The sequence below is a fragment of the Hyaena hyaena genome, unplaced genomic scaffold (genome assembly GCF_003009895.1).
Source record: "Hyaena hyaena isolate Hyena2069 unplaced genomic scaffold, ASM300989v1 scaffold_179, whole genome shotgun sequence".
Taxonomy (NCBI): domain Eukaryota; kingdom Metazoa; phylum Chordata; class Mammalia; order Carnivora; family Hyaenidae; genus Hyaena; species Hyaena hyaena.
In genome coordinates, this window is record NW_024080812.1 from 1,461,128 (window position 1) to 1,477,265 (window position 16,138).

The window sequence follows — 16,138 nt, forward strand, 5'->3', positions numbered from 1 at the left end:
ACACAAATTAATATAATCCTATGTATGCAAAATATAGGTTCATGACATTTAAAATTCATATGATCCACTGCCACACAGTGGCACTTGATTCAGTCAAGAAACCATTCTTGTCCTTAAAAATCTTCATTTATAGAATTTACTATATTGTTTAGAAACCTGAAGGAAGAATAAAATACAGATTCTCTTCTGAAAAATTACAACAAGATTAACACTACAATCGTTCCTCCAGGTTTGGGTGTTTTCATCATGTGTAAAAACTGTGAGCATCTTGGTTATTCAGAGAAAATCTCCCTTCTGAAAAGGGTACTAGGCATTTAGTATCTGCGATAAGCATCTCGTTGGACTGCCTTGGTCTGTCCCGAGGGTTGCCACCCTAATTTGAACAGAAATGGAAACTGTCTCTATTCTTTATTGTCCAGCTTCTCAGCCACACCTCTGTCACTGTCTCTTGAATGAACCAGAGACACGTTATAAATCCTATACCAATGGCAGTTTAATTGAGAGCTGAGAAGGGAGCATGAGGCAAGGTCAGGCAAAGAAATGAAGTACTCTATTAGCAAAAATGACCTTTCCAAGTTCTTTGTTGTGTCAACTAGGCTCATTGGTCTCTAGCTACTCGGCAGTGATGGTCAGATAGTGCAGCCTTCTGCTAAGTATTTGCTAACCTTGTCTTCATATTCTTCTGTATTGCCTCTTTTCTTCTGGACTGCTGTGAATCATATATGATATGTCTTCAATTATAATGGCTATACAATGACTATATAAAATAGTCAAACCACAGCTTGCTCTTTCAAGGACAAATGTTCATTTTTAGGAGTATGAATAAAATGATGTCCATTTCTCTCTTTATAATATAGGGCATGTGCTCTGGAGTTTAATAAAACTGGGTTCAAATTCTGACTCTGTACACCTTGGGAAAGCTACTTAAACTTTTGAGCTTCATTTCTTCATAGGTAAAATCACACCTATCTTATAGATTTGTTCCCAGAGTTAAGTGAGATAACCAATGTGAGGCACCTAACATATAATGTCTGGCACATAGTAAATATTCAATAAATGAAGGCCATGTATTGTTACATTCTATAGGTTAATAAGTTAGTAAATGCCACATGCTCCAGACGATTGGATCTAATAGGAGAACACTAAATCACAATTTTCTACATTAGGATATACTTCAGTACCTGATCATTTCTACCAATCCTTAGTCCTTCTTAAGTTTTATTCAATTGCTAAGAATTTATGTTAAAATATCAGTAAGAAAAAGAGCAATTATTTAAAGGCAGGGCAATAAGATACTAGCATTACTCTGAAAACACTATGTGCTTTATTTACCAATGAGCAAAACACTGTATATGTCTGCCCTAGTTTTAAAATGTGAAGCTTCTGAGAGATCAAAATAGGTAAGCTCTATTTTTTTAGAGAATTCTTCTATAAGATGGCTTGGTGAAAATGAAAGAACTCTCTAATGATATGGTAATAGTAATAAAAAAAATGTATTGAATACCTACCTTCCAAGGCATGTAACCATCTATACAGGGGGAAATAAAGAGGTAAAGGCACCATATATCTTTTCTAGAAACTTGTAAGTTAAAAGATAAGCCATTTACCAAAATATTCAGATCATTTTCCCCCTTAATTTCATTATCATTCCACTATAATGGAAACTTGTCCTCAGATGATGGGTTTGTTATATGGAACTAATAAAGTTATATTCTGCAGAACCAAAAACCAAATTGCAGGGGTTCTCACTCCAATTTACACTCCCAATGGAAGACTAGATGGAGAAGAAAACATTTCACTCTCTAATGGCAAGAGGATCAGCTCCTATGGGGTTTTGCCAAAAATCCTCTCCTTTTTTATCATGCATCACAAAGCAAAATCACTCAAGAATACATAGCAACCAAACTCAGGGGTTTACTAATCACACCATCTTACTAAATTGTTGTGGTTTTCTAAACCCGTGTTCAGCAAAATGATAGAATGGAAACATTTTCAAATAGCACCAATTACAAATAATCACGACTTGGGCAGAAGCCTATAGACGTATTGTCCTTGGAGGCAATCTGGAGACTTGAAAACTACACCCTTAAAATAACTTATAAAATATTACTACAAGTTATAAACAGAGTCTTAACACTATCTGGTTTCTGAAAATTTGTTCTGACACTTCAGAAGGGCTTTCGTGCCGCTCTGCTCCATTGGAAAGCTTGGGGCTTCTGAAGCTTGGGACTATATTTGTGCGAGAGCAGCTTGCACAGTAGTTAGGATTCGTGCTTGAGAGTCAGACCGGAGTTCAGATCCTGAGTTCTACCACTTACTAGCCGTATGACATTGGGCAAGTCTCATAACCTCTCTGGTATGAGAATACCAAACTCACAGGGTTTCATTACACTGGATAATGCATATAAGGTCCTCATTAGTGCCTAACCAAAGGGGAATGCTTCAATGTTAGTCTTCATCATTGTTGTTATATTTTGCTGACTGGTACTTTCCTTTTTATTTTTTTTTTAATGTTTTATTTCACCCCCACACCCTTCTCACACCCCCTGTTCCTGCTCCAGAATCCATTCTACCTTAGGGACCACTGTGTGTTTAGTCTGATCCACCATACAGTGAAATATTAGGAATATTTCTGCTGAGGTCTCCAGGAGTAGCCACTTAGTATATTCTAGCCCATGGTGAGTACTGGAAATAGGGGGAGAGAAGAGAAAATGGGGCAGCCCTGGAAAAATCAGTGTGGAGAACTGTCAGATCTAAAGCCCCATTTGACTCTTGGAAGGTGATGGAAAAAAGGATTTATGGTCAGTCGGGGACAGACTAGGTGGGAATGGAAGATCTGGCCCTGTGTGGTTAGGAGAAGAAATGCTTATGGTCAACAAAACAATAACTCAGTATTTACAAGTCAGATTTTTTAAAGGAGCTACGTATATGGCATATGCCCTCATTCAAATTTCTGTGGGGGGAGAGGCAACATTTGTAAGCCCCACTTTCTACAAGGTGAACTAGAGTCACCTGCCTGAGATCAATAGCACAGGTAAGAAGAGGGGCGTGCAGGCCTCCTGCCCACTTTCTCTCCTAAGGCAGCGACAGGAAGAGGAGAGGAGAGAGAATGCTCAGCTCGACCCGAGGACAGGTGACTTCTCCAGACCTTAGATTCCTTTGTTCATTATTTTTAGTGTCCAGAAATTACAAGGTTATCAGTCCTATGCTGTAACAAGCCCAATCTTGTGACAAGAGTCCTTTTGGATTCATATGCTACTAAATAACAATCAGGGAAATAGGTAAATAGCTTCAGCTTCTACCAAAGAGTCAAACATCTGAGGTGATCTGAGCGGAATTCTGTCTACCTTCTTCATGGTTTTCAGTGGCCCCAGATGCATGTGGCCTGTCTTTTCCAAGCCCCATAGAAGGCCTGGAATCTAAAGTTCTTCATGGAACCCAGGTCTGTGGGCAAGAGTTTAAGGGGGAGGCTGGGCTGGAGGAGTCGTGAGGCATCTCAGGGGTATTTCTATGCCCATAAAAACACCCACTTCCTCCTACCTACTCTCTGTCAGAAACCTGCTACAATCTAACACAGAGATCCAGACAAGTTTCAAAATCACTTTAACTGGACCTGTGGGGCTAGGTGCAGCGATTGTCCTAATATTCCTATTTGTTTAGGCAAACAGGCAATGCACCAGATAGCCTGGCCATTCAGAGAAAGGGCATCATCCGAGCAAAAGAGAGAGAGGCTGTGGGCTGTCTGTGCTCACAAACTGCCTACCTGTCGCCAAACCTAGCACTCCCAAAGTGACCGCACTCTGCTTTTCAGAGGTTCTGAAGGCATAGTTTAAGTTTTTCTTCTTTTTGTATTGAAAATGGCCTCTCAGCCCAAGGTACACTTTTTCAAAATGTTATTTTTGGTATCTAAAATGATCCTAATTGCCAGATAGGACAGTGATCGAGCCTTTCTATCTAAACTATAGGCCTTGGATAAGTCAGAAATTCTGGGGTTTAATCCTGGCTCTAGTAAGGGTTGCTGAATGTCCCACTTTTAAGAAGACAGAGGCTGGAATTTTCCTGTGAGAAATTGTTAAGGTTCACTGAGTCCTTTCATCACCAAGGCTTGAGAGAAAGGCCCTGGAGTGGTTTTCACCAAACTCTCCTCTTGCTTCCCAACCATGACGGTGTCTACCCCACCCCATCTGCTGCCTAGAAGCTGGGAGTAAGGGGGAAACGGGGTGGGGGCAGGAAAGTGGGGGAGGGCAGGAGGGGTGGTGGGGGGCTCTGGGTGCAGTGCAGGTACAGGGTAAGTGCCCACCAGAGCAGGCCTAGAGGTCCACACTCGCAGTCTCATGCTTCTCCCCTGACAGCTCCCCATCCCAACTCCTTCCTGTTGCTTCCAGCATTGAAAAGGGATATCCCGTGTTTGTTGAGAGGAAAAGTCAGACCAAATACTGCTGGAATTTGAGCGTCACAGATCTGGTTTTACTATTCCCTGGCTTAATTTTGCCAAGCTCTGGAAACTTATAAATCATTCCATTATGAAAAAATAATCCTTTTTTGCTTTAGCTTCAGCCCGGAGAATATCAACGGTCAGTTCTAGAATAAAGAACTGATAAGGTTTTAGTATTCCAGCCTGTTCGAAGGTCTGCATGACAATTGGTTTCTGGGAAGATGTAAAAGGTTGTGGGGGATTTTCCTTTCAAAATATTTGTGGCAAAAGGACCAAACTTCAATTGGGCTCGAAGAAAACACTGTTTTGGGAGTCAGGCAGCCTGCCTTTTATTTTGGGCTCCGTTGCCAGCCTGCTGTGTAATTCTGGAAAATGCTCCTAACCTCTCAGTACCTAAAAAGTGTTGCGGCCATAAAAGATGTCAAGAAAAGAAATATATAATGGCTTTAAAGGTAGCAGGCTACTATGAAAAATGTTATACATTCTTAAATTTATTTTAAGTTTTATTTATTTATTTAGAGAGCACGTGTGCACAAGTAGGGGAGGAGCAGAGAGAGACCAAAATAAAGAGAATCCCAAGTAGGCTCCATGCCATCAGTGTGGAGCCCTACAGGTTCAGACTCATGAATTGCAAGATCATGACCTGAGCCAAAATCCAGAGTCAGACGCTTAACCAACTGAGCCACACAGGTGACCCTACAATGTTATACATTTCAATTTGCGTTAGGATGAGTGTTATACTTAAAATTCCACCTTGTCATTGTTTCTCATCATCCACCCTTAAGAAATCCATTTTATACAGAACCAATTGGCAGTGGCTGAGGAAGAGAGAAGGAAAAAAAAAAAAAAAAGAAAGAATGAGGGACACAACTTCAAATAATTTTGTATTTATGGTGAGAATACTTTCAAATCTTGATAAATATTCACATCTCTTATGATGGACCTGGAGGAAAATCTCTGTTGTACGGTTCACTGTGCAATTCACAGGCGATGCTCAAGAAACACTGTTTAGTAGGAGAGTCCCTGACGAAGATATTGGCTCAGTATGAGACCATGTAGATGATGAGAAATGTATCTCCACAGCTTTGCACAAACACACAATCACACAGAGATTGATAATGATACTGCTTCTGTCTCATCGTCTAGACCACCGAGTTCAGAGGAAATGCACTGAAGTAAAACTGTGTCTGCCATTTGGTCAAAATAAACATCCAAGAAAACTGTAGCACTGGAGGATGGCTTTCTCTTTGGCCTACTTCTCCACTCCAGGGGTACACATGCAAGGGGATGCAATGGAAACCCTGGGCTGGTGGCTGCCGTGTAGGCGTAAAAAGCTCTGGTTCCACTGTTGACATGCTGTTCCGCTGGCTCTGGTGGGGCTGAGGTTAACACATGCTGGTTCCGGGTCTCAAATGGGGTGACAGTTGTAATGAGGCCACAAACAGCAGCCTGGTGTGCTGTTTCCACCTGCAGCCCAACCTTGGTGACATCCTGTCAGCGATCTTGGGCTTGTTGCAGGAAATAACATGTGCCATTGGTGAACTGCAACAGTGTGTTACAGAGGCTTCTAAAGGTGTGTTCACCAACTGTGTGCAGTTTTGTCATTAGCCTGGGATCAAATGGGCCTCTGGCCAGCTGGGGCTTGGAAACCAACAAGGCCAATTGCTGGATGACTCTGAGGTTCACAGATGTGGAAGAAACCTTCCTACCAGCCTTCACTGTACCATATATTTCTTGTGGCCAAGTCGCTTTTGCGTGGTTGGTTTGGTTGTCCTTGCCCACTCCCTTACCGCCCACTGAGCGCCACAGAAAGGCAGGGGAGGTGAATTTCCAACAGCCCCCTGAGTTTCTGCTGACCTTTTTAGGTGTTTTTGTTACTTGATGGTGCTTTCTATTCACGTGTATGCCTGGGCTCTGGGGATTCCCCTCCCTTTGATTTGCAAGGAGGGTTAGAAAGACACAGCTTTGTGATCAATCCATCACAGGCGGCTGCTATTGACTGATTTCCCCTCCTTAGACTCATTTGAGATCAAGAAAATAGTTCTGTTGAGTCACTTGCTCCCAGGGGTCTGAAAATACAGCTCTTGGGGGAGTCCAACCTGATAAACACCTACTCTGCCCTTCTCCGGCCCCAGCCATACTTATAGTCGCTTATAGTAGGGAGGAGCTGAAGTCCAGAGGGGCCTCTGATTTCACTCCACCTTTGAGAAGCCTCCAAAGGAGAATAAGCCAACACTAATCTGACTTCTGTATTTCTATACCACTAAGGCAAATGACATTCCAAGGGCTCTCCAAACTCAGTAACTGGGTGCACCGCATTCATGTATTGGAGATCTATTCTATCTCCAAAGTGAATTTGTAGCATAAATTGAGAGCAAAGGTCATTCACAACCTGTTCGAAAGGAGGTCAAAACATCTGCCTAGGAACAAATATCCAAGACAGCACCCTCATCAGATATACCTTTGAACAAAAACTATTTATTGGATATCCTCATAGAAGGAATATTGTATAAGGTGTGTTTTTTATAGGGGGGGCAGGGAGTTGGGAGCTGAAGCTATCCGTTTATATCCATACTCAAATAAATGACATCAACATACACAAACAATAATAACCTACAATTAAACAGAGTCAACATAAGAGAGACAGAAGAAGAATGGGCCCAGAACAAATATATTAAAATGGCTAAATATTTACATAGTGAGTGAGGACGGGCCTCCTTCCGTGGCAATGCCCTTGGAGTGGAGATCTTTGATCACAGTCACTAACAAGCCAACTCCCAATCATGTGCTACAGGCCCATAAAGTGATGTCCTGGCCAAGGGCAAATCACACTCAAGGCACAAGCCCCAATGCCAGATGACAAATAGGTTTTCAGAATCTCCAATGTGTACCCTGGTGGCTTGGGAATGGCCCCCCAGAGTGCTGTCCTAGAGGAAGTATAAGGTTGTGTCAGGCCTCTGAGTTACTAGGGGGGCTGGTGAGGGACATAAGCTGCTAAATATAACTGCAGAAGAGTGCTATCCTATAATTTTTCTTTCCTCATTTTTCCATTGCCTATCTTGAGGTTGACCTCTCATCTAATGTCATTAACAAGAATAATGACAGCATTTTATGTGTGTATGACACTTTATTTCTTTTAAAATTTTTAAAAATTTTATTTATTTATTTATTTATTTATTTATTTACTTATTTATAGAGAAAGCAGAGGAAGGGCAGAGAGAGAGAGAGAATCCCAAGCAGGTTCCACACTGCCAGTGAAGAGCCCGATGTGGGGATCCATCCCATGAACCATGAGATCACGACCTAAGCCAAAATCAAGAGTGTGAAGCTTAACTGACTGAGCCACCCTGATGCCCCTGACGCTTCATATGTTTCAGAGGATGTTCACAGAGTGGTCTTAGTTGATCCTCACTACCTCCTGAGGGAAGCTGGGCAGCAGCTGAAGCAGCTGTTGTAGGTTAGAAGGGTGGGCTCTGGAGTCAGACCTCCCCGGGTGTCTGTCTCAGCTCCACGACCACCCAGCTGTAGCATTTCAGGTAGATTACTTAATCTCTCTGTGCCTCACTTTCTTCAACGGTGTAGTGAGATGACAATTGGACATGTTGTGAGGATAAATGAGTTAGCACAGAAAGCACTTAAGACAGCGCCTAATACCTAGCAGGTGCCTAACAGCTATTAGCTTTTTACTTATTAATCTACCCACGTCAGTTTTTCCAGTGGGAACACTGAGGTTTGTGACATCCTCATTCTATCTCACTGTTTCTTGTGGTTCACTCACTCCGGCTCTCATCCCCATGGCCAAGTGCCCAAGGCTAAAATGTCCTTCAGGCTTCCATCTTTCCAAATCCCACCTCTTCCAGGAAGTCTTTCCCAACAATGCTAGCTGCAGCTAACTGATTTCTCAGTTTCTAATGCTCCCATTTTAGAATCAGTACCAAGTAATTCAGTATGAGGATATTTTCTCTGTGTCACATAGGTTATTCTTACCTCTCTACCTACGGTGTAAATGTTCTGAGATTTCACATGATTTTACCTCCCTGTCCCCATTCTAAAAGTGGGAAGGGAGGAGGGAGGAACTAATGTCTACTTCCTTTGGATCCAACCCTGTACCAAGTGCTTTACATACATTAGTTCATTTTGTCCTCACACCTCAATGAGGCAAACATTATCATCCTAGTTTTGAACATGAGGAAACTTAGTTTCAGAGACGTTGAGCAATTTTTTGAGACTCCATAGCTAGCACACAGAAGAGCCAGATTCACACCAGGTCTGTCTGGACCTCTCATGTATGCTGATTCTTCCAAACAAAACGTTCTTGACATGAAAACTCACAGCCTCATGGACACTTGTTGATCAATTTCTTCAGCACATGGCATTTTCTGGTATCAGACTAAGTGCCATGCTATTTAATGCAAAATCACATTAAAGGAAAAATGTACAAAGTGTTTAAGAACAAGACAAACTTTCAGCAGCAAGAAGAAACCAGCCGGCTGTTAGAATGCTGTTTGGTAGAGAGTTGGAAACACTGAGTCTTCAGTGCGGGGAGGAAACATGCTCCAGCAGGTATGGCAAAATAAAAGACACAGGCTCCTGGATTCTATTTCTGTCTTGGCCGTGAACCTCCCTGCTAATATTTTCACTTCTGCTAAAATGTGATGACAAGAGTTTCAGAAGAAAGGTTGCCACATGAGAGCAGAAAAAAAAAACAGGCAGCTAGCTGGTTAAATGAGGGAGAGCCACAAACAACACTAGGATCTGGGCGAGGAGCTCACAGCTGGGACAAATTCCATTCGGGCAGTTATCTCTCCGGCTCTGCTTCAACTCACGAAGAACAGCACTGGGTATGCTGCAATCCTTAAATATAAATGATAATGGTATCTATGTTTTTAAATACCCTAAAAGGGCTATCTGTAGTTTACTCAGGATCCATGTGACCATTCAAGAAGTGTGTTCTTGCTTTCCCACTTGAAATGATGTTTGCATTTCTTTGCAGACTGGCTACACCACACGATGGTGAATCAGTTGCCTCTTCACATGTTTGGTAATTGATTCATGAAAAGTACTAGTGCTGGTGCACTGTGGTGGAGGCCCTGGGCTTATGGTGAAAACCCAGCAGGGATGCAGGTGGCTGAGGGCAGAGGTTTCTTCTTGGTCCTTGACATCATCTAGCCAAGAGGCTAGGCCTGGAAGGACTGGTGACCCGGGTAGGTTTGCAGCCATGCCTGCAGTCATTTAAGGGGCATCATCATGATTCCCTTTGAAAAAAAAAAAGGAACATGGGACCTATGGGTGGTGGTTTTCCATTTCTGCATATCTGAAGTCCTACTGAATTCAGAATTCTGGAGCTGCGGGTGAGTCTTGTGGAGAACTTCCTGCTCCCATCCAGGCCTGGACAGGGATCACCACTGCAAAACGAATGCCCAGCTGCTTTGGAACGGGAGAACAAGGAAGCTCTTCTCTGTCTGGTTATTTACAGCACAGCGTTCCTGCTCATGGACTCCTCCTGCCCTCCCCAGGACCACACTGAAATGACTAAATCTGCCTGCTACTCCAGTGAATCCAGTCAAATAAATAAGTCAATTCTCTTTAAGTTTGTGGTCTGAACTCCTTGTTGGTTTATTGCAAAATTAAAGGGCACACAGAGTAGAACCATCAATCAGTAACCAGCAGAGGAATAAGCTCTTTGTGGAATGTACTGAGAAGCAGGAAAGAAGAAGGAAAAAAATGAAAGGAAACCTCATGAAATGGTCATTTGTTAGGAGAACGGGGGCGGGGGGGGGATCCACATTTCACATGCAGCATCATTTAGGAAAAGTCTTATTAAAGGTTTCCTATCTCACCAGGGGACCAAACATAGGAACGCAAACAAAAATCCCTCAAAATGATCTGCCATTTATTAGTGCTGGTTTCTTGTGGGCTTTGCTGTATTCCATGGACACAGCCAGAGATCATGGGGCTAAGGGGCTGGAACAGTGACTCAGCAAGCTCAAGACCAGGGCAGGGAGATGAGATACCACTATTGTTAATTGTGAAACAAACAGAACTGGCCCTTTATCCCAACCTGACAGTCCCTTAGCACCCTAAGATTAAAGCACCTACGTAGTACCATGCCTTATTTGGAATTTTTAATAAATGTGATTTGATGAAGTTAAATTCTGTAGAGCCAAACACAGACCAGGGGAAGAAAACTAATACTTACTGAGTACCCAGTGGGTGCCAAACAGTACTCTCAACGCCTTATTTATATAGCTTCCTTTCATCCTTATTGCAGCCCTAGGTGGTAGGTGACATTATTCTTCTCCTTTTGGGATAGAGTTATTCTGTAACTTGCATAGCTTGCAGCAAGCAGCCACATCTATGTGACTCTAAAATCTCTTCTTTCAACCAGACATGCCATGTTCAAGCATGGCACCCGGAAAACTACTGTGGTATTATAAATCCTGCTGGAAGACATGAAATAGGTAGTAGTGGAGACAGCGTCATGGTAACTCACCAGTCCTATGTCTACCTTGCACACTGTCTCCCTCAGATAACTTCCTTTTCTGGACAACTGATATTCTTGATCATTTCACAAGAGAGGAAAGCAAGGTGCCAATTGGTGGAGAAAACTGCTCACACTAGTAAGCAGAAGACCCATTAGACCACAACATGGCTCCAGTTTTCCCCATGGCAAGATGTAGCTTTTGAAATAACTTGGTAATAGGGAAGCATTCATTATGTTGCTTTAGGAAAATGAAGGGGCTATATACACACATGTACATATACAAATACAAAATCTCATCTGAGCCTCCTTATCATCTAATGAAAAGGTATTACATCTCTTTCCACATCAGAGAGGAAAAGTGAGTAGACTAAAGTTTACTATGGCACATAAATGGACCCAAACTCAGGTCTACTGATTCCAGATCCCATGTTCTTTACACTCCTCTATCCTGAAGGAGAGTGCACCTCCCAAAGAGAGGCAGGCTGACGGTAAAGGAATAACTTCCATGAGAAAGCTGGGTTTCAATGTCTTTTTGAAACAAGGAGGAGCCATTTGCAAAGTTGTGATGCCCAAAGCATTGGGATGTTGGTTTTATTTCCTCTCTCTACAGAGATGACTTTCAGTAGTGTTAGAATCTCTATGCTCTCCCTGAAGGTGGTCCTCTGTTACTAATGTGAAAGTATTCAAGCGCTGGTTATGGTTCATTAGAAGTTTATTAGAAGTCCCCATTTATTAATTCAGCCAAGTAGTTACTAAGAGAAGACAGTGGAAGTAAGAAGTGAGAGAAAGCTATATCTGGGACTGGTAGGTTTGGGGAAAGACTGCAAGGGGTTAAAGAGTAAAGTGTATATTTATGCCTCCCCTTCCCAACCCCCACCATCTTCTTTCTGTTGTGAGCACCCCATGGGTTTTGTACACCCATCCATCCCAACACAGCTATAGAGCGGAATCCCTCCTGGATCTCCTTTCCCCAGCCAGCACCACCTTGAAGGGCTTTGAGAGCCCAAGACTCCATCCCTGAACCATTAACCACTACTCATAAATCCACAGTCTTTTCTCCCTTTCCCTCTTCCTAATGAACTAAATCTTAAATTGAGTCTTACCTGACTTTTGCTACAGATCTTCATGCCACCAGGGAGGGCGCCCAGTAACATATCAACTACTCTAAAGCAGTGACTCTGGAGTGAGGTGGGTGTTGAATCTAGTCTTCTGACTCTAAATTCCATGTTAATTCCTCTACACATTCTTTCCCTCCCTCTTCTGAAATAGAGTATCTAGCTCTACATCGGACTGATAGAGTCCCCTGTAGATATTTGAAGCATAACTGAAATAGAAGCTGGATAACTGAGGGGCGCCTGGGTGGCTTAGTCGGTTAAGCGTCCGGCGTTTGCTTAGGTCATGATCTCGCGGTTCGTGGGTTTGAGCCCCGCGTCGGGCTCTGTGCTGACTGCCAGCTCAGAGCCTGGAGCCTGTTTCAGTCTGTGACTCCCTCTCTCTCTGACCCTCCCTTGCTCACGCTGTCTCTCTCTCTCTCCTAGAAATAAATAAAACATTTAAAAAAAAAAAAAAAAAAGAAGCTGGATATCTGACAAAATAAAATTACTCAAGTCATTTTATTCAATTATTACAACTTAAAATGCTGATAAAATACTTATTACATACTAGGTATGGTCAAAACAAAGCAAAGATAAGACTGATATTTTTCTGTTATAAGAGAGAAGTAACATGAGTATGGAAACAAACTATAAAGAAAGGGAGCAAACAATGCTGGTCATAAGGAGGATGAAAAGAGGGAGCCACTGGAGTCTAGAAGATGGGAAGAGATGGCTACTCACTGGGGGACCCAGGGAAAATGTCATTTGATCTGAGGCCTTGAAAGGAGGGTGCAATTTAGTCATTGAAATTTATGTGGAAGGTTTTTATAAATGGCAGAAGAGGCCCTGATATTAAGCGAATTCGAATTACAGAGTATTTTAGAGGAGGCCCTTAAATTCTGGAATACTGGAAGGCACTAGAAAGGTAACCAATCTGTATCAATAACAGACCAGGTATTTACACCAGGAATTCATTTTTAATCCAAAGAGGTCTTTAAGAAGCATGGAAAAAGGCTCCCCACCAAGAAACACTAGGACCTTGCAGGAAGGAGGCGGAAGATGCCTCCAGAGTTCCATCCTGCCACTGAACTTGGCTCCTACAGGACAAGTTCTTGTAGTAATAATAATAATGTCAATTGAGAGAATCACCAGTGTGTGCATGAACATGTGTATGTTTCATATTGTATTCAGAAACTAAATTCTGCTAAAATGCATCAAAAAGTATCAGTCCTGATACAGAGGAAAGGAAAAGCTCTAATTCGTATGCAGTAGGGTTTAGGGAAAAATCTTTATGAAAACTTCTTAGCAACTAGGGGAGTAACAACTAAAACACAACAGCAACTAAAAAGTCCTCAAATGACTGTGTGTCCTATGTCCATTCTGTTAGCTTCCCTCTAATTTCCTCACAGGCAGAAAAGACCCCTTTAGACTGCAGAGTTCTCCCACCCTGGAGAAAGGAGGCATTAGAAACTAAAGCAGAGTTTTCTAATTTGTTCCACTTCTTAAAAATCTATTTTTTTTCCTGCCAGTTACTTTTCAACCTGACAAGAAAGCTTTCCACTTTTCTGTTTCTGTTTTCTAAGTCAACAGCAAAGCTTAACTAGAGGTTCACATATAAACATTAATCAATATAACCTACCAGCATATTACTTTCATGTAAATTCAGTCAGCAAGTTGGTAGTACTTGGGGTTAAACTGGAGTTGAACTAGATAATCAGCATTTACTGGCTCAGAACTGAATTGTGCAATGAAAGGACAGAATATATACCCCATAAAATGATGGATCTAGGTAATGATCATCAATGGATTACGTGAAACATTGATAGGGATGATCAGATATCATCATCTGAACCTACTAGTCAACCTAATCACCATTAAAGGTGGTACAACAAGACATTATTGTCTTATGACATGAGAAAGTAAGAAGTAAACAGCACCACCTATAGAATATTTCTACTTAAAAAAATCTAAGCCCTAATCTAATAACCCCTCATTTACAGGATACAGAAGAACAATTCAAATGACACCATGAGGAAACCATCCACCAAATCTAGACTGTGTGGCACTCTACATCCGATTTCTCCAACAAATCAACGTCACAAACAGAAGTGGGGTGGAGGGGGTGCTATTACAGAATAAAAGAATGTTAGGGAATAGAACAACCAAATACAATCTGTGGACTTTATTTAGGTCCTTATTCAAATTAACCAACTATAAAAGGACATCTTTGAGGCAATCAGGGAAATTTGAATAGAGGCCAAGTATTGAATAATATTAATGACTTGTTAATTTTGCTAGGTGTGGTGAAGGTATGGCAGTTATGGTTTCAAATGCCCTTATTAATTTAAAGATGGACAATGGGTGGAGAAGTATGTCCCAAAGGGAAATTAAAAAACACAAGGAAGGAAGGGAGGAAAGGAGGGAGAGAGGGAGGGAGGGATGAAGGAAGGAGAAAGAAAGGAAGTAACATAACCAAGGTACATTTTGTAGTTCTCCATGAATACTTACATTGGCACAATAACATAAATGCTAAATATGGTTTTAACTAAATAAATATTAAGACCATACTGGAAAGAAGGGAAAAGTAAAATTGAAAGGGAGAATGGGGACTCGATCGTCATCTTCCATAGAATCACCTACAGTAAAAACATCAACAAATACCAATTCAAGTATATCATTTAGAAGTAGGGAGGTAGGGGTGCCTGGGTGGCTCATTCGGTTAAAGCATCTGACTTCAGCTCAGGTCACCTTCTCGCAGCGCATCAATTTGAGCCCCATGTTGGGCTCTGTGCGGACTGCTCAGAGCCTGGAACCTGCTTCGGATTCTGTGTCTCTCTCTCTCTCTCAAAAATACAATAAAACATTAAAAAAAAAAAAAAGAAATAGGGGGTAACTAGCAGAATCAACTACTTAGCAGTTTGAAAATGGTTGCTCCCAGAGAGTAAGAATCAAAGGGGAGAAGCACTGGGGGCAGGGAAATGCTGGGGTTTTTTTGTTTTTTAGATTTATAAAGTATTATTAGATTTATAAAACAATATACATGTTTTACTTTGATGAAAAATAAAATTTAAATTAAAAAAAATGCACCAGAAGCATGTGAGGAGGAAGTTAGCCAAAAAACTAAAATAAAGAATATGCAAAGAGGCAAATGATGCCCGTGTGGATTTAAAAACCCAACTAGGGCTGCCAGGGGACCCTGTGTGACTCAGGTGAGCACAAGGACCACCTGGCAGGTAGATCTGGGCTGTGGACACAGAGGCAGCAGGCTAACACCCAACTGTCAACATTCAAATCACTTATTATCATCCCTTATTATCGACTCCATACTTAACCAAGTAACCTTCCAATAATTTGTTTTCACATTAACTTGATTTGAAAGGGAAATGTGCTAGTTAGACCAGCATGAGTATCCAGTGCATAGAACAGCTTTCTTTATTACTTTCAAATTAACAATTTATAGCTCACTCTGGCCTGGAAGTTTTGGGACCATGAAGAGAGTCAGGTCCACCTGAACGTGATAAGCTCTAGGCTGAAATTTGGCCCAAGCCAGATCACCAGTTAAAATCCACGTCATGAGGGGCGCCTGGGTGGCTTAGTCAGTTAAGCGGCCGACTTTCGCTTAGGGCATGATCTCGTGGTTCATGGGTTCGAGCCCCGCGTCGGGCTCTGTGCTGACTGCCAGCTCAGAGCCTGGAGCCTGTTCCAGTCTGTGACTCCCTCTCTCTCTGACCCTCCCCTGCTCACGCTGTCTCTCTCTCTCTCTCCTAGAGATAAATAAAACATTAAAAAAAAATAAATAAAAAAAAATAAAATCCACATCATGAGACCTTCCTGACTGGGCTAGCAGCTTCCTCCCAGGGGGCTGCCCCGACCTCAGGGTCTTCCCCACAAGTACCCTTCCCCTGAGTACCCTCACAACAACCCTGTTGGTCCCTATCATTTCCCTCCTTACATGAAATAATTGAGAGGCAACTGCATTTGATCACCTCTAGGAAGACGCAATGGACACCTGGTGGCTCTTTTCAAGCAATGATATTCTTCACCATGTGCTTTCAGGACCCCACAGGACACTACAGACAGAAGCTTTCAAAATATCGAAAGTGTTCATAAACTTAAAATATTATA

The 16,138-nt window shown here is 42.0% G+C and overlaps 1 protein-coding gene across 1 annotated transcript in view; it reads right to left on the bottom strand.

Moving 5' to 3' along the window:
- Nucleotides 1–16,138, bottom strand: part of RAD51B (RAD51 paralog B) — a 568,552-nt gene that overhangs the window by 162,001 nt on the left and 390,413 nt on the right. The window lies entirely within an intron of this gene.